Genomic DNA, 18,615 nt, shown 5'->3' on the forward strand with positions numbered 1-18,615 from the left:
CTCCTCCTCCCCTTCTCTCCTTCCTCCTCTCCCTCCTCCTCCTCCCCCTTCTCCTCCTCCTCTTCTCCCTGAGATGAGTTTTATGGTCACTCACTTCCACTATGATTTGCTGCCTGGCCAGGCCTACAAGCAACAGAGCCAGTCATGGATAAAAACATCTGAAACAGGGAGTCAGCACGAACCTTTGTCTTCACGAGCTGACTGGCTCAGACCTGGAGCAGAGGTGATGCTGCATAGCATAGCTGCAAAGACAGTCCCCCCCCCCCCCCCCCCCCCCCCCCCCCCCCCCGTCCCAATGTTCCCTGCTGGAGTCTTAGCTCCTTGAAGTCTGGAAGTCTTGAGAGATATTCCCACCTTTTTACAGTGCCCAGTACATTAAATTGTGTATGACTACCTGGGGCAGAGCAGGAAGCAGACCTCTGCTCTCAGTGGGGTTGGATTAGGTGGGCTCTGTCAGGCACTTATGTCATGTCTTTCTTGCTGCTTTTTAAATGTTCTCTTGTTGCGTGTGCAAAGGGTGGGTGTGTGAGGGCCATGGTGCATGCGGAAGTCAGAGGACAGCTCAGAGAATTTGGTTCTCTCCTTCCACAATGTGGATTCTAGAGGTTGAAGTCTTGGGGTAGAGTAAGTTGAAATGGGCCAAACTATACCATCATAATAAACAGCTGCAAAGTCCCAATGTTTTCTAACCACGTGCTTAACTTGTATGTCTTATATTCATGTCTCAGTTTTAGGATAGACTTCAATTCACAGCAGCCTCATGAGAAGGCGAGTAGAGTTCCCATCACCTGCTATGCAGCTCCCATGCAAGAAAGAAGGAAAGAAAAAAAGGAGGGAAGAAGGGAGGAAGGAAGGAAGGGAGAAAGGAAGGAAGGGAGAAAGGAAGGAAGGGAGAAAGGGAGGAAGGGAGAAAGGGAGAAAGGAAAGGAGGGAGGAAGGAAAGAAGGAAGGAAGGGAGAAAGGAAAGGAGGGAGGAAGGAAAGAAGGAAGGAAGGGAGAAAGGAAGGAAGGGAGAAAGGGAGGAAGGGAAAAAGGAAAGGAGGGAGGAAGGAAAGAAGGAAGGAAGGGAGGGAGGAAGGAAGGAAGGGAAAAAGGGAGGAAGGAAGGGAGAAAGGAAAGGAGGGAGGAAGGAAAGAAGGAAGGAAGGAAGGGAGAAAGGAAGGAAGGGAAAAAGGGAGGAAGGAAGGGAGAAAGGAAAGGAGGGAGGAAGGAAGGAAAACCAAGAGCCATGGAAGACCTTGCTCTAGCAGTGAGGGTCTAACTGACAGACACATGCCATCCCAGTGTTTCAGCAGCCAGGATGCATCCTTCTCAGGTCCTCAAAGCCTACAAATGCTTTGAGAGAGCACCCATGCTTCTGATGGGTAAAGGAGGGCCAGAACTGGATCTAGGATAATCCCTATGACAGTAAATGGGGGATGGAAAAGAATTAAAGACACATCTTCATCTCTCATCTGGATTGGAGTAATTGGAGTGAGTGATAATTACTTGATATGGTGGAAATGGGTGTGAAGAGAAGAGGAACAAGGCTGGAGACATGGCTCAGCAGGTAAAAATCCTTGCTGTACAACCATGAGGACCTGGCTTCAGATCCTGCTTGTGCACGCACACACACACACACGTGTCCCCCCCCCACACACACATGGGTTAGAGAGGCACAGAAGTTTCAAAAAAGAATCTTCAGCATGTGTAGTTGCCAAGATAAAGTGAGGCTAGAAGATGATTGCTCCAGATCTCCAGCCTGAGGGAGGAGGGAACTGGGTGCTGGAGGTGAAACAGGACTGGAGGACCATGTCTGTGGGATGAAGGCAAGTTAAAGAAAAGACGTTTTATACATTCTGTTACAAGCAAAATCCAGCAGAGCCAACTCAGTGGGTCAGCACCTGGCCCAAAGCGGGGCTGTGTGTTCACTCTGTGTCCACCCTCACTGTCCAGCTCTGCAGGACACACTTCCTGCAACAAGCCATGGCTTTGAAATGTTTTAGATAGAAGCTTAGATCACTTAAACAATTCTGCATAGAAAAATCCCAATTCCTAAGACAGCCCATCTGTGCTTAAACAAAGGTTCCGCTTATCTGCATAATCCCCACCTCTTTCAAACCGCTTTGAATACAGAAAGTGTTTAATTAATGAATGAAGGAATTTAGTCTTTTCACCAACTCCAGCCACTTTATGCTTCAGCTTTCAAACAGACCCACAAGCATAGCACTGACTGAGGCAGGCAAACGCTCTGACCTTTCTGTTGGTTGGTCTCTTGGACCTTCAGTTGCCTGTGATTTCTAGACAGTTCCTTTGATAATCTCCAAATCTCTACCTATGCATGCCAGAACTAAAAAAAGCAAAGAGATTTTTAAAAATCCCTTGTTGGTAGGGTTTGCAGTGTAGTTGAAAAGAAGGACCTGCCTTTAAGGGTGAATCCAAGCTCAAGGCTCTAAAGAGGAGCTTGGCTTGCTCCTCCCTGAGCTGGCTGCACACTGAGTGCTTCCTCGTGCCTCATCCAGTGCCACAGAGGCCTCTGTGCTTAATTTACACAAGAGGAAATGGGGCTGAGTGACATCCATCCCTCAATATAAGGTAGGAGTCACCCATGCTTTGTAACAGGATACACACACACACCAGTATTTCTGCTCTCCCGCTTTTTTCCCTGTCCTTCCTCTTCTGTTCTCTCCCATTTTCATTTATTTTGACACATAAAAGTTACACTCCCAATGTGATAGTGCAACCCTAGAGGAACTCAAGAAGGCATGACAGGCAGATCTCTATGAGGCTAGCCTGGTCTACACAGTGAAACCTAGTTTCAATCAACATCATCATCATCACCATCATCATCATCATCATCATCATCCTGGAAGATTGCCAGAAGCACACTCTTTCAAGGTTACTTTTTATGCTTTTTTTTTTTTAACTTTTATTGCATTATGATGAGAAAAGTTACATGATTTTAATTTATCTGAATTTGTTAACATTTAAAAACATATTTTAAGTAAATAGAATTAAATCACATTCTTGTTTCCATTTTGTCTCTCCTCCCAGAGAGCCCTGTTCAATACCTACAATATCTTTTTTGTCATATTCTTCAAATTTTATAAAATATTACAATACTAAAAAAGTATTGGTCCAGTCTATTTGGAGTTCTGTAGGCTTCTTGTATGTTCATGGGCATCTCTTTCTTTAGGTTAGGGAAGTTTTCTTCTATAATTTTGTTGAAGATATTTACTGACCCATTACCTTGGGAGTCTTCACTCTCTTCTATACCTATTATCCTTAGGGTTGGTCTTCTCAGTGCGTCCTGGATTTTGTGGATGTTTTGGGTTAGGAGCTTTTTGCTTTTTGCATTTTCTTTGACTATTGTGTCAATGTTTTCTATGGTGTCTTTTGCCTCTTCTATCTCTTGTATTCTGTTGGTGATGTTTGCATCTATGACTCCTGATTTCTTTCCTAGGTTTTGTATCTCCAGGGTTGTCTCTCTTTCTGATTTCTTTATTGTTTCTATTTCCATTTTTAGATTTTGGATGGTTTTGCTCATTTCCTCCACCTGTTTGATTGTGTTTTCCTGTAGTTCTTTAAGGGATTTTTGTGTTTCCTCTTGAAGGGCTTCTAGCTGTTTGCCTGTGTTCTCCTGTATTTCTTTGAGGGTACTATTTATGTCTTTCTTAAAGTCCTGTATCATCATCATAAGAAGTGATTTTAGATCTGAATCTTGCTGTTCTGGTGTGATGGTGTGTCTAGGACTTGCTATGGTGGGAGTATTGGGTCCTGATGATGGCAAGTGACCTTGGTTTGTGTTGTTTATATTCTTACGCTTGCCTCCTGCCATCTGGTTATCTCTAGTGTTACCTCCCCTTGCTAAATGTGACTGAAGCCTGTCCTTCCTGTGATCATGGTTGTGTGAGAACTCCTCAGAGTCAAGCTGTCTCTGATCCTGTGATTCTGGGATCCTGGGATCCTGGGCTTGTTAGAGCGCCTGGGAGCAGAGCGTCCTCTGGGTGTTGTGGGACTGGCTGCTGATTTTGCACCCAAGATCTGCTCAGGGCAACAGCGCAGACAGGCTGGCAGGAACCTGAGCCACTGGACTGGCAGAGTTCCTGTGTTCCTGGTCCTGCTGTTCTCAGTTACTCCAGGTGTTGGGACAAATATTATGTCCTCCTCACCTCTGATCTTAGGCATGTTAGTGCACCTGAGAGTGGAGCTTCCTCTGGGTGTTGTGGGACTGACTATGGAGCTTGCACTCAAGGTCTGCTTAGGGCAGCAGCCCAGAGAGTCCACTTACTTTTTATGTTTTTCATAGTTACTCTAGGTTTTGAAAGTTTTGTTGAAGACAAGATCTACTGTGAGACTTGCCAGGGCAGCTACTGGGAACTAGGACAGCTGTGTGAGGAAGAGGAGCTTTTGGACATAGGACTGCTGGTAGGTTGTCCTCATCTCAGTGCTTGGCTCCACACCCATGTTGGGACAACACAATTGGACAGGGTACAGTGTTGACAATCAAAAGAAGACATGGAGGTTGAGGGTGTGCTGGCTATTATATTTCATCTTGACACAAGTTAAAGTCATTTGAAGGAGAAAAGCTTAATTGAAAAACTGCCTCTACAAGACTAGGCTACAATCAGGCAAGCCTGTCGGACCATTTTCTTCTTTTTTCAATAGATGGAAATTGGTACAGAGACCCAGAACAGTCAGCTTGCAGAGACAAGAGTAAGACTGGATTGTTCAGCTCTAAACTGGACATCTTCATCACACTCCCTCTCCCCACAGTTCAGGGATCATTGTGGAAGGAAGGGTGAGAAAATTGCAATACCCAGAGGTGGTGGATGTCTGCAGTGAAGCAGTATTTTCTAGGCAGGACAGGGCTGTCACAGGCATGAACTCAGCATCTGTAACTGTGTGCATAAGATATAGCCAGAAAAAGTCAAACTGGATGGAGGTAGGGATCACAAAGCCTCACCCTGCCCAAGAAGCTGTTGTCAATTGATGGCTACTGGAGGGATCTATGCCCTATGAGTTTACCTCTGCTCTGGTGTCCAAGTCTACATTTAGGAATGTATAAGCAGCACTAAGTGGACTGCGTAGGTTCAGAACAGGAGGTAGAAGTGGGAAGAGGAGGAATTGGAGGGGAAGGAATGGGAGGTGGATTTGATTGAAATACATTACATGCATGTACGCACTCATAAAAAAGGGAAAGTGCTCTACACCTTAAGTCTTGGTATGAAGAACAGTGATTGCAGCTTCTTTAACTTGTTCATGCTGACATATGGCATAGTGTTTAAATTCCTCTCAAAAGCATCAGGATAGCTTACAATTTAAAGTAACGATCCTTCAGAGCTCATTTCAGTGAGACTTTATAAGCAAACCTTGCTTCATTTTAATAAAATAGCCACGGAAGCTTATATTCTTGCAAGTATGAGTTATAACCCAAATTATAAGAACGGTCCATGGAATCAATTGACAGTAGTCCTTAAATACATTAGGGACACTGATGGAGAATTCTCAGCAGTAACAGTGACAACAGCTTTATGGATGCCAGTTGGCATGGAAAGGTCAGCACGTGAGTCATACATTGCTCTACAGAGGCAGTTTCCCTCATCTTCTTAGAAATAGTCATGACCTATTCAATAATATCAACAGTAAGCATGAGTCATGAAAAGCCTTCAAGGTCTGGTATACACTATTTCCTTCACCAACTCAAAGTACTTACTAAATGCTTCCTGTGTGTCAAATACAATTGTAGACATTAGACAAACAGCAATGTACAAAATAAACAGCAATCCCTGTGCTCCCCATCCCGGAACCTTCTGTCACCTAAGCACTGTGCTGGGTGTGCTCACACTACTCTAAAGTGAGAAACTGGGGTTCAGAAATAATGGCAGCCTGATCAAGATCAAGGAGCTTAGTAGGCACAATGGAATTCACATCCATCAGCTCTTGATCTACAACACTCATGTTCTGATGTGGTAGTCTATGGATACACTTCTAGAATGTAGGTACTTCACAGAGGTTCATATTCTGTAGCCCAATATGGGTGAATGCTTTTCTGTAATAGGTTGGGCTCTTTTAGATGTGGAAACTGAGATCTATTTTTGCATAGATTTTTCTCTGTGTGTGTGCATGTGCAAGCATGTGCCTGTAGTGTGTGTGTGTGTGTGTGTGTGTGTGTGTGTTTGTGTGTGTTTGGGTGCATATATGTGTGTATGTATGTACACAGTGTCCACACGTGTGGAGGTTAATCTCACGATCAACCAGAGGGTCAACCTCAATTATCATTCCTATCTTTTTTAAAGGTCTCTCACCAACCTGGAGCTTTCTCACCAGGCCACGTTGGTTGGCCAACCTTGTTGGCCTCCTATTTCTTCCTCCCCAGATCTGATCTGAATTACAATACATAATACCATGATCTGATTTTTAAATATAGACTCTAGAAGTTGAGCGCAGATGCTCAAATGTGTGTTGGACACTTTATTAACTGAGCCTTCTCCCCAGCTCAAGTTAGGAATGGATTCTTCTGACACACTCAGGATAAGGCTTGGGGAGGAAGGGGAGTTGAGGAGGAGAGCAGAGGAAATGAGGATTAGACAGGGAACTTGAGATAGAGCCAGGTTTTAGGAGACACCATCTAACACACCAGAGGCTCTGCAGTCGGTTACCTTTCCAAATCCTCTGACTTGAAGTGAAATGGCCAAGCGTTTGTATCCCGTGCCAGTCTGTGTTGAGTGTAGTTGGTTCCAAAAAAGGACAATACCTTGGACAAAGTAGCTCTGTTCAGCTGAGCTGATCCCCTTAGGAGACTAAACTCTGGACATGGGAGCCTTAGGGCCACTTCTAGTTTGTGGAGGCAATGAGTCTTTCATTCCTCATGTGGTATTGGATTGGGGTTGGGGAGGGGTGCTTCTGCCAGACTGCATTATTTATAAGCAATTGAGTGAAATGGAGTTCTTCTCTATTACCTGAGGACGGCCTTTAGTGGCCAATAACAGACTATGAATTTACTAAGAAGACCTTCACAAATCCATTACTCAGAAGACATTGAGGAGCATTGATTAGAGTCAGCTGAAGTGTATACTTAGGGGTCATATGTTCTAGAAATCATAGCACAGTTGGACAAATGTACAAGGAACATTAAAAGGCAGAAGGGAACAAAAAAGGATGGATGTGCACACAAAACTAAAGCTAAAATACTTAGAGGAAAACACTGGGGTAGCTCGCTGTGGTTTTATGTTAGAGCTAGACAAAGGTTTCTAGATAGTCATCAAATACACAAGCAGCCAAAGGTAGGTTAATCATCACCAACACGAGAAAATGCTCTGCTTCCAGAACACCATAAACAATGTTTTTTTAAAGCCCATGGAATAGAAAAAACATGTTTGCAAATTACGTTTCTGATGAAAGATTTGTATCTGGATTACATGATGTAGCCCATTAAGATAACCAACTAAAAGAAGGTTTAAAATAGAAGGTTTAAGCCCATGAATAGTGTTTGATGTCATTAGGCTTGAGATAAATGAAAATCCAGACCCTGGTTTGGTAGTCAGAATGTGGCTCATCAATTCCTTTCCTAGACAAGTGTCAGAGAGAAGTAAACCATAGAGAAAGCTTGGGAGTTTGCCATTCAAGAAGGGCACTGAGGCAGATTGTCCCGTTTAATTATTCTTAATAATACGTATATGGGGGCTGTACATTGTAGGTATCTGAAGAAACCAGAAGCATTGGATTATCTTGAGCTGGCGTTACAGGAGGCTGTGAGCCACCCAAGGTGGGTGCTGAGAAGTGAACCTGGGTCCTTGGGAAGAGCAGTGAGTGCTCTTAGCCTCTGAGCAGGCCAGCCCTACACCGTTTACTAGAAGAATTGTGAAGACCACGGACAGGCAGACAGCATCAATGGTGGTGACTCAGGGACGTTCAGCTCCAAGATGTAGGTCTGAGAGAAAGAGCAAGTTTCTTAGTGTGACCCTGCAGCCACACACTTGCTGATCCCCATGCTTCAGGGAAAGGGAAAGGAGTGTGTGGCTCCTGTGTCCATCAGACAGGTGAGAGGATGTGTTGTCAGCAGAAGCCTTCTGGGGACCTGGGGGCAGCCTGAAATCTGTAAGCTTGCTGAAGAACGTGAGAATGATGCCTCCAAGTCCATTTACAGCCTCACAGCCAGAGAGGGCTGCAGGTGGGTGGAGCTAGAGTGGTGTAACATTCTAACTCACAGGTCTGTGTACAACCAGTCTGTAAGTTCAAAACGCCAGCAATAAAAGCAATGAAATGTCTTTCAAACAATGACTAGAAAGCCAGAATGTGAAACACTGTCGACCTTCAGAAGGAATGACATTGTGATTTCTAGACCGTGGTTGAGTCTTAAAATTGTCATGCTGAGTGAGACAAATCAGACTCACAAGGAACCACATCCGGTGATTCCATTTGTGCAAATGCTCAGATACGTAAAGCCATTGAGTACTCAGCGTTAGTTCTCATGGAGGCAGTGAGGAATGAGTGCTAGGAGTCCGTTTGGGGACAACGAGGCTATCTGAAATTAGGGATCAACAATGGTTGCCCAATTTGATGAACATACTGAACACTAGGAACTGCTCTTACAGGGGTGAAGTGCACCCTATGAACTGATCAGAGCTCTCTTGCAAATGGAAAAAGAAAACCTATCTCACTGTAAGCCCAGTATTCGTGGCCAGCTCTGGACCTCCTCTTCTCTCCAGGGCTCCTCAGAAGGCCACTGACCTGGTTTTGCTCTGGCACTCCAGCTGAAGACTCCGTCTCACTTGTGTCTTTCTGAAAGCCCTTTCTTCCATAGCTCTTCTCCATTAACCAAGCACCTTTGAGGTGCAAGCTTTTGGTTGTGTCATGTGATGCAGACTCACATGACATATTTGTGATTGATTTCAATGAATGTTTCCAGAAGATGGCATTGGGGTATGGTAGACTTTTCTGGAAGGTTTAGAAAATGGGGGGAGGGGAGTTGGTATTTACGGCAAATGTCTTCAGACTGGATAAGGAACATCTTTACCACGAGCCTCCCTCATATCTACCTGGGACTCTCCTTCCCTCCTTATGTGCTTGCATCCTGGTCTCCCACTGCTTTACTGGGAAGCTTTGCACCAGCACATGGATTCTGATAATAAAATCTTCATCTGATAAGTTGAGGGCTTTTTATCTCTTCCTCATCCTCAGCTCTGGGTGGCTGGATATGTAAAAAGTTTTCTGTACAGTCACTGACTTTGAGATTGTACCTCTCCCAGGATCCAGTACTGGAAGGAAGCCCTGGGTTAATGACCTTATCCAGTTGTGGGTCAGACTGTGGTAACTATTCTCTCCCAAGCACAAACACTTTATCTCCTCTCAAGGTCTGAGGTGTGCCAAGTGAAAGTGCGAACAATCAGAGCTGGTATGAGAAGCAAGAGCTCTCTCAGTAGAAACAGAAAGTGGAAATGGCTTGTAGATTCACCTGCTCCAGGTCCCTCCAGGGCTCCACATGTTTGCTGTGCTCTGGTCACTCAGAGCATGCACTGCCTGAACACGGCCACTCTTTGCCAATACTTTGCTGCTTGATTGATTGTTGTTTGCAAATCTCATTTCCTCTTTCTAGGCCCTTTCTTTACTTAGCTTAAATTCCTTCCTTTCTTTTTTGACTGAGGATGGAGTAAGTGGCTAGAAAGTGGGTTCTTTGGATAAACACAAAATCCAGAGTAAGCACATTGAAGAGGAAAAGGGAAAAGTCACCTCCCTAGGGTAGTCCCTTTCTGTCCCTTGGAGGCCTGTGTGAGTGTGTGTGTGTGTGTGTGTGTGTGTGTGTGTGTGTGTGTTGCTTTAGATACCATAAATTCACTTGTTAAATATACATTAGACACATAATATGTCGCAGGACCAATCCCCTAGAAGAGGAATTAACAAATGTTTTTTTCTGTAAATGACCAAAGAGGAAAACTCTGGGAACTTCATAGCATACACTCTCTGTTACTGCTGGCCAACTGTGTTGAATTAGCACTGAGGCCTCCACAGCCACAGCCAAAGAATGGGTGTGGCTTTGGTCTAACAAAACTTTATTATCAGAGCCAATGGCAATAGATCTAGCTCTGAGCCCCAGCTCCTTGACTCCTTGGGGTGTCAGCTTCTTGTATACATTGTTACGAAGCCACTAAAATATAAGCTTCAATCCAATATGATGTCCAAATTTATTTCTTTGTTACTGGTTTTAGTTTTTAAGTTTTGTTGTTCTTTTGTTTTGTTTTTAAGACAGAGTCTCATTTCAAAGCCAGGTTTGTCTCAAACTTGTTATGTAATTGAAGCTAGGCATAAATCCATTATTTGATTTTTAGTTATTATTATTCGTGTGGGGTGTGTGTGTGTGTGTGTGTGTGTGTGTGTGTGTGTGTACATTCTCTCCTTACAACAGGCAGAGCCCAGGGACAGAACTTGTGGCAGGTGTTTTACCTGTGTCCGATTGAGCTCCTGGCCATAAGTCCTGATCCCCCTGCCTCTATTTCCCAAGTGTTAGGATTAAAGACCCAGACCACAGTGCTTGTTTTGTTTTAAACCAGGACTCCCAATCTAGCATAGGCTTTCTAGAACTCTCCATCCTCCTGCCTCAGTCTCCTAAATACTACAATAACAGGTGTGTACTACAATAGACACCACTTTGTTATCTTTATCATTGACCTGACATTGAGTTCAGTACTTAGGGGATAAATATGAATATTTGCTAAATAAAGGAAAGGTAACTATTTTCAATAAATAGCTCAAAATGCTTATACAATTGAAAACATGTCTTCTCTCAGAGGATTCTACTTATTAGAAGATGTGAGAGAAAGACAAAGAATGCAAAGGTTGACACAAGTAAACAGAAGCACTGGAAGGAGTTTTAAAAAATATTTTACTTATATTTGTGTGTCTCTGTACCTGTATGTGCATATGTGCACTGGATCTCCTGGAACTGGAGTTGTTGTAAGGTGTTCATGTGGCTGCTGGGAACTGAATCCAGTTCCCCTCAACAGAAACAAAAGCTCTTAACCATCTCTTTAAACCCCGAAGTGTTGTTTGATCATAAATTTTATCATAAATGTACCTCAGTCCAGCTGTGTCCGCATCCCATTATGTAAATGATGTAGATTTTCCATTAAGTGTTTGTTGACCCATTATGTTATGTTTTCTATTAAATGTTTGTTAACAGACTATGTTAGTAGCCCAGATGATGGCTGGCACTGACCTGGTACAGCTTTGGTTTAATCTAGAAAAGGCAAGTTTCTGCCTGCCTTGTACAGAGCCAGTGAAACCCAATCAGATACCTTGGTTCTACCTCAAGTCAGTTTTTTTTGTGTGTATCATCTGGGCAGAGAATGGGACAGATGTTGGGAACTCATGTCCTGAAGCCACACTGCCCCTACTTGACAAGGGATTCATCACTTCGCTGTGATCTCCCCATCCCCCAACTCCAACAGAGAGCTCAGTCTCTATTGCTTTGCCTTGTGGTGACTGAAACAGGCCTGCCTCTAGAAACCCACTTCTTCCAGTCAGATTCCTGCCTGGAAACCATTTCTGAGCCTTCCCAAATTGCACCACCCACCAGGAAACAGACACACAAAACATGTTCCTATGATATTTCATGTTCACACCGGAAGGGTCTCCCTAGTGGCAGTTGTGAACCGTAGGTGATGCCAGGGCAGCCTCGTGGCCAGCTCTGGAGTCGTGAGTTGTTATCTTCATCCTTCCTCACTCATCTTCACAGCATCCTGGTGAGCTGGACGTGATGACTCCATCTTATCAGTGAGCTGGAGCTGACGAGCGACAAATCCTGGCCCACCAAGGGTCAGAACGCCAAGGACTTCTCCCTGAGACAATCCTTTATAGCTCCTGAGGCTTCCTCAGGAGGCCAGGGGCAGGGCACCTCAGGAGTGCAGAGCTAGCTTGAATTCCAAACTCACCAAGAGGTCTAACTCTCTCACTCTATTCACCCTCATCCTCTCCAAAAGGGAAACCAATGCCCATGTGAAAGGAGCTCTGTCAGGTGTTAGAATTTTTCTTCATTATGAAAAACAAAAACTAACCAGCTGTGTCAGGAAGTGTAATAATAGCTGACCCTTCCCTTGTTGTGTGTCCCTGGCTACATTTCAAATGTGAGACCACGATCCTTTCATTGTGTGTTTTGTTTTAATCAAGAAAGACCTAAAATTTGGCTCAGAATTTTTCCTTAATCTGTAAGAATGAATAATCCCTGGAAAGTCCAGTTGGTGTGACCAATAGGCAAAAGGAGGCTCTGACGGGGAACGCCCACATGGAATCCATGGGACTTTCAGAACCAAACTGCTAGATTCACGTCATATCCTTTCTTGGCCACATTCTAGGTGGACCTGCCAAAAGTAACAAAAATCGCTGTTGCCAGCAAAGGTCTTCAAAGGCAGTGACAGTGACAATGTTCCCTTCTGGACTGAGCTTCAAGGTAGGAAAGTAGAATCCTACCCCTGGGGAGGGCATTCTTCAAAGCCCTTTCAGACAGGGGAGCGCCACCTCTGACCTCTCAACAGCTTTCTGTGGCAGTTTCCAGGATACTTACTGCCAGAAAAAAATGTCTTCCTTTTCTTCAGTCCCACTGAGAGATCCACACAGGATGGCCACTCACCTCTAGGCGCATCAAAGACAAAGGGGAACCCATATACATCTGAACTGCTAGTCCTCCTCGAACCTCAGTTTTCTCTTTATAACTGAAGGGAGTATGATCCACTGAGTGCTAATGGCTGGTCACAGTCCTGGGTTACAGAGTTCCCTGCCACATCCGGATTTTGTGCCTCAGGTTCACAAGCTTGAAGAGCAAGCCACTCACTTACCCAGTGAGCCATCTACTCAGCCCTCACTATCCAGTTATAAACAGAATTTCTTGTTATAAGTAATTGTCAGTCATTAATTTTGATCATCCATATTAAAAAGAAAAAGAAACTTGGCACACAGTGTTTTTTGGTTTGACTAATTTACATACACAAGCCAAGAAATCACAGTTAAACTAGCAGTGCAGTCAACAAGTTAACTTATATATGGAATAAAATCAGGACATAGATTTTTCTTTTCCAAAGATTGTATATTTACTTATTTTTTCCTGTAGTTGCCTCTGTCACCAGCTAGGAAACCAAATCCAAGAGACTTCCTTCCTTCCACCAGTTTCCCGTGGGATGCTGCCATCCGGGTGACCTCCTCTTCCTGCAAGTCCCCGTTCTGCTGAGATTCGTGACAGGCAGGAAGCGACTCTTTCTAAGAACTCCCCACCCCCACCCCCACCCCCCTGACAAGCATAGGACAGACTAGATGCAAGTGTAAAAGGCCCTGGGACTAATTAGCCCACAGAGGAGGCACACTTCACTCCTCAGTGCTGTCTCATTAAAAACAATTTCATTTTTAAAGATGTCCCTTTTAACTGTGTGTATGTGTATGTGTACTCAGCTGTGTGTGGGTATCTGCCCTCCAAGGCCAGATGAGGGCTTTGGGACACTGTGGATCCAGAGTTAGGGTAGGTTGTGAGCTGCCCAATGTTGTCCCTGGGAACTGAATTCAGCTACTCTGCGAGAGCATGTATGCTCTTAACAGCTGAGCCATTGATTCAGAAGCTAAGATTTCTAAAGCTGACTTTCTAAGTTGTCTAAGTTGTCAGACCTTAGTTGTCTGTTCACATTTCTACTTTTATCCTGTTTGGGTCTTTTCTTTTGTTTCATAATTCAGACACTGGCTAAATGCCTGAAAACAGCTGCACTACTCAGAGAAGAAAAGCAGCCCAATGTCGAAGCTGCCTTGGCTTTGAGAAGACAGGTCAGCCAGAAGTAGCCGATACCAGTTGCAAAGATCCATCCTTCAGCTAAGTGTAAAAGAGAAACAGACCAGTGGAAACCATCCGATAGAAAAGGCTCAGAGACACCTTAATCCCCAAGATTAAGTGATGAAGCCACAGGGGAAGTTGAGGCAGCATAGACAGGTGGGAAGTTAAGTGGTCAGGAGAAATGAAAGGGTAGCTTCACCTTTCCCAGCTGAAAATCCAGAAAAACGCTATAACCAGATGAAGACACATTACAGCGAGGCATGTCTTAACCGTGGTCACCTGTGTGTAGTCAGGACTCCTATGACCTCCAAAGACCTGTACTTTTACCTGATCAGCCTACCAGACTGCAGTATCTCATGTCAGACCTAATCATATTTATGACTATGTGCAAAGAAACATTCTTCAGATGAATATAAGTATACCAAAATATATTCATTTAATCTCTTTAAACTTTTTAATAGTGTAACTTTAGAAGCCACCAAAATCACACCTGCAGCTACTGATAAGGCAGTTTAACATGATTCTTTCTTGAGAAGTCTGTACCTACCCTGGCTCAATGGAACCCACAGGATTACTAATCAGAAATGCAGAGATGTTCCTTGTACTATAAGGAGTTGTTGTTGAAAATCCAGAATCAAAACAGAAAATAACCAGTATTGTGGAGTAGGGAAAAAAACTAGAAGGGTTGGTTGCTGCTCATGGGAATAAAAGGATATGCCCGCTAGGGAAAACAGCATTTCCATAAAGTAAAACCAAGCAAAGTTATCAGTAATTCTGCCTCTGCTTATATACACAAATTAACCAAGAGCAGAGACTGGAACAGATTTCTGCACTCATTAAAGGCTCTAGTCATGACAGCCAACAACTAACCCAAGATTTCATCAGTGGATAGTTGGCTAATCAAAGCAGTAAATGTCTGAGCTATCTCTCAACTTTATAAAGGAAGAAAATTCTGAAATGTACTTCACCATGCATGACCCTGACGACATTCAGCTAAGTGGGTTAATAAAGGGCAAAGTTTACATAAATCCACAAACACAAAGTTTTTACATTAGTCAAATCTATATATAGAGGGAGCAGACTGGGGGCTATGGATCCCGAGGGATCATGGTTCATGAGCATGTATTTCAGCTGGGGACAAATTCTGGAAAGGATGATAGTGACAGCTACACAACCATATGAATATACACAGTGCTGCTGCAATGGACACTTGAAAATGACTACTGTAAGCACTTGATGATGTTAACAAAAGCAAAGAAAAAAGACCTCCCAAACAAACAAAAAATCAAAACGCAGCTCATTTACCTTCTAATGAATAACACAGTCAATCTTAGAAAGATTTCTACTGCTATGATAAGACCATGACCAAAAGCAACGTAGGAAGGAAAGCATTTGTTTTATCTTACAGTTTACAGACCATCATGATGGGAAGTCAGGAACTCAAGGCAGGGATCTACAGCAAGGAACTGATGCGGAGACCATGGAGGAATGCTACTTAAGGTCTTCTTCTTCTTGACTTGCTCAATTTGTTTTCTTATACAGCCCAGGACCATCTGTCCAGGGATGTCACTGCCCACAGTAGACTAGGCCCTCCCACATCATCCATCAATCAAGAAAAATCCCATTAGACATGCCTACAGTTTGATCTTATGGAGATATTTTCTCAGCTGAGGATCCCTCTTCCCAGATAACTCTAGCTTGTGTCAAGTTGATAAAAAACTAACCAAGACAGACACACATGCACACATGCACTCTCTCTCTCTCTCTCTCTCTCTCACACACACACACACACACACACACACACACACACACACACACACACAATTTCCCTTATCAGTTACACAGTTCTCTCTTGCTCTACTGGTTCTTGGATCAGCAATCTACATGTATAGAATTGTCTCTTTGGGGCTGGAGAGAAGCAGAGCACCCAGCTTAGCCTCTGGCTCACTGCACTATGGCCTGAATGAACTCTGGAACCTGGGCCCTGTGGTCTCTTCAGTTGCTAGCAGTCTACAATACTTGCCACAGGCTTTTCCAGTGCAGTTTCAAGTCTCTCTTTACTTGTTAAAGATCCAGTTATTAACATGGGTGTTATAGAAACTTCTAGAACGCACAAAGAGAAAGCAAAACCCACCTGTTGAGAAAAAAATGGAATAGTTATAGTTAATTTATTATGGTCATTGATAATTTTAGAACACAGCAAAGTAAACTCCCTCAATGGGGGGTTAGCCTGCAGGATGCGGCTGCTGGCCACACAAGGGCAAGAATGTATTACAGAGAGCAAGAGAGACTTGGATAAGTTTCAGACCACTCTGTAAAGCACCCAATCTCCAATATGTGTTTACGTTAATAACTTTCCTGGCATAGCGTTGATGATAGAAGACGAAGTGTCCTTTGCTCTGATCATTCCATAATGCTCTGATGTGACTGAGAATAACTGAAGATAGAGAGCTATGTTGCCTGTGGCAAGCCCAGACCTCAACAGACAGGAAAAGAAAAGAAAACAAATAAATCTAATTACTTTTTATCATTCTCTTTTTAGAAGCCCAAACAATATATCTTTATGGTTTCTCAGGGACCGTCTGAGAAATGCGATGTATAGTTTGGATACAAAATATATTTAAACAGAAAAAAATTATTTATTAGGAAGAAGAAAAACAAAAGTTATTACAAGACATACTTGAAAGCATCCTAAGTACTCAAGCAAATGTGGCTTAAATGTATTTATCAACATGACAATACAATGTTTTTAAATGCACATGAAAAAGAGAAAAGATAAAAAATTACTAGAAATGTTAGTGCTTCCAGGGGACTGGGAAGGTTGCCCAGTGGGTCTAGTGCTTGTCTTGCAAACGAGGACCACATAAACACCGGGTGTGTGTGGCAGCCATCTGCAATCCTGGTGCTCAAGAGAGAGACAGAGGACCTCCAGAACAAGGCTAACCAGGCTAGCCTCATCAGTACTCTGGGTAAGGGAGAAATCCTGCTTCAATGCACAAGCACCCAAATGTAAAACTCTGGCCTCCACTTCTGCACAAACATGCACCCACACATATGTAAGCATGCACACCATACATACACATACATGCAATGGAAAGAAAAACAAACTTCTGCTTCCAAATAAAAGGAAATTTAGCCAGTAACATAAAAAGGCTACCCACACCTGAAAGGTTAGCCAGGTGGGATGGAGCATTCCTATTATCCCATCACCTAAAGAGACTACGGCGGCAGGATTGTGAGTATGAGGTCAGCCTTGACAACGAAATAAGACACCTAAATGATTGTATGTATCCATCAAAGCTCTAAGATTCAGAAATGTGGCAAGACATGAGATATTTATCTTTCTGCTTTGTTTCCCTCAACATGACGATCTCCAGTCACATCCATTTTCTAACAAATGATATAATTTTCTTTTCCTTTATGGAAAAATAAAAGTCCATTGTTTTATTATCAATTTCATTGTCCATTCATGTGTTGATAGATACCTTGGATAAATATAAATTATAAGTTCATATCAATCATAAATTTTTCTAGAGAGAAAATTTAGAGGTAAATAAGAAAAAGTTGTCATATATACATACTTCATAACAGCTCTGTAAGCATAGATAACAGGACCCCTATACTCACATCTCTCCTTTCCATATTTTCACAAGTGTCAGACAAGTGGCATGCTGGTCTGGGATGCAGCTCAGTCAGTCAGTAAGGAGCTTATCTGGTTAACTTCCAGTCTTCTATGAGAAGATCTGTCATATAGCCACTGTCATCCTGGCAGGTCCATTGGAACCCAGGAGGCAGAGCCTGTCTGTCACCCATAGTGTAAGTGGTCACCCACTTGCAATGGAACTTCAAATAACTGAGAATTCTTTCATAGTAACTCCATGGGAAGTAGGAAAGGCAAGGTTAAAGTGGACTAACCATAACTAATGATGCTCACATCTGTTGTAGCACACTGCTTCCCCCCTGAGACTCTGAATCTCACAGAGTAGAGCACAGTGGTCTCCATTTCTCTTGTCCCAAAAGACATACATTCCTGCCTAAAGACTTTCTCTTTCCCACCTCATCCCCACACTTCCTCCCCAGACCCTCACCTTGAACTTCGGGGAGGAGTCCTATACAGTGAAGACACACTCCTTTTCTGTGTCCAGTAAGAGACATACCAAACCATCTTCTAGCAGAGGCTGCTCTTGAAGCCACCTCTCCATGTGCTTGGCACTACTTGCTCAGTGGCACTTGCCTGTGACATGAGTAATGCCTTCCTTGGGGAATGCTGGACAACTTCTAAAGTCTGAGCCCACTTCTCCAAATGTGAATCTTTTTAAAAAATACTCATTCACACGTGCACTTTTCCAGATGGAGGGGGTGGGTACTCTGCCATTTCTTAAATCTACCTGGGCATGTGTGATAGTTAAGGTTTTGTCAACATGGCACATGCTAGTCATCTAGAAAGAGGGAATCTCAACTGAGAAGATGCCTCTACTGTTGGCCAATAGACAAATCTGTGAGTGCATTTTTCTTGGTGGATGACTGATGTGAGCAGGTACAGCTCAGTAAGAGCGGTGCTACCACCAAGCAGGTGGCCCCGGGTTCTCTAAGAAGCAGGCCGAAGAAGCAGGTAAGCAGTACTCCTCCACGGTCTCTGCTTCAGTTCCTGCCTCCAGGTTCCTGCTTTGAGATCAGAGCCTGATAACCTTCCGTAAGCTGTTAGCTAAACTAAATCATTTCTTTCCCAAGTCATAGCAACAGAAAGCAGACTAAATACATCATTGTGACTCTCCTACAGCTGAGGACTGATTCTATCAGACCCCGCCTTGCCACAGATAGCCACAGCC

The 18,615-nt window shown here is 43.5% G+C and overlaps 1 long non-coding RNA gene across 2 annotated transcripts in view; it reads left to right on the forward strand.

Moving 5' to 3' along the window:
* Positions 1 to 13,292, forward strand: part of LOC116087521 — a 24,882-nt gene extending 11,590 nt beyond the window's left edge. The window contains exons 2-4 of one of the 2 annotated variants that reach the window (XR_004117445.1): positions 4,289 to 4,407; positions 12,330 to 12,424; positions 13,082 to 13,292. This is a non-coding gene — a long non-coding RNA (uncharacterized LOC116087521). The remainder of the gene's footprint in view (positions 1 to 4,288; positions 4,408 to 12,329; positions 12,425 to 13,081) is intronic. The other variant, XR_004117446.1, reaches the window with a different exon arrangement.
* The last annotated feature ends 5,323 nt before the right edge of the window (positions 13,293 to 18,615 follow it).

The sequence above is a fragment of the Mastomys coucha genome, unplaced genomic scaffold, assembly GCF_008632895.1.
Source record: "Mastomys coucha isolate ucsf_1 unplaced genomic scaffold, UCSF_Mcou_1 pScaffold13, whole genome shotgun sequence".
NCBI lineage: Eukaryota > Metazoa > Chordata > Mammalia > Rodentia > Muridae > Mastomys > Mastomys coucha.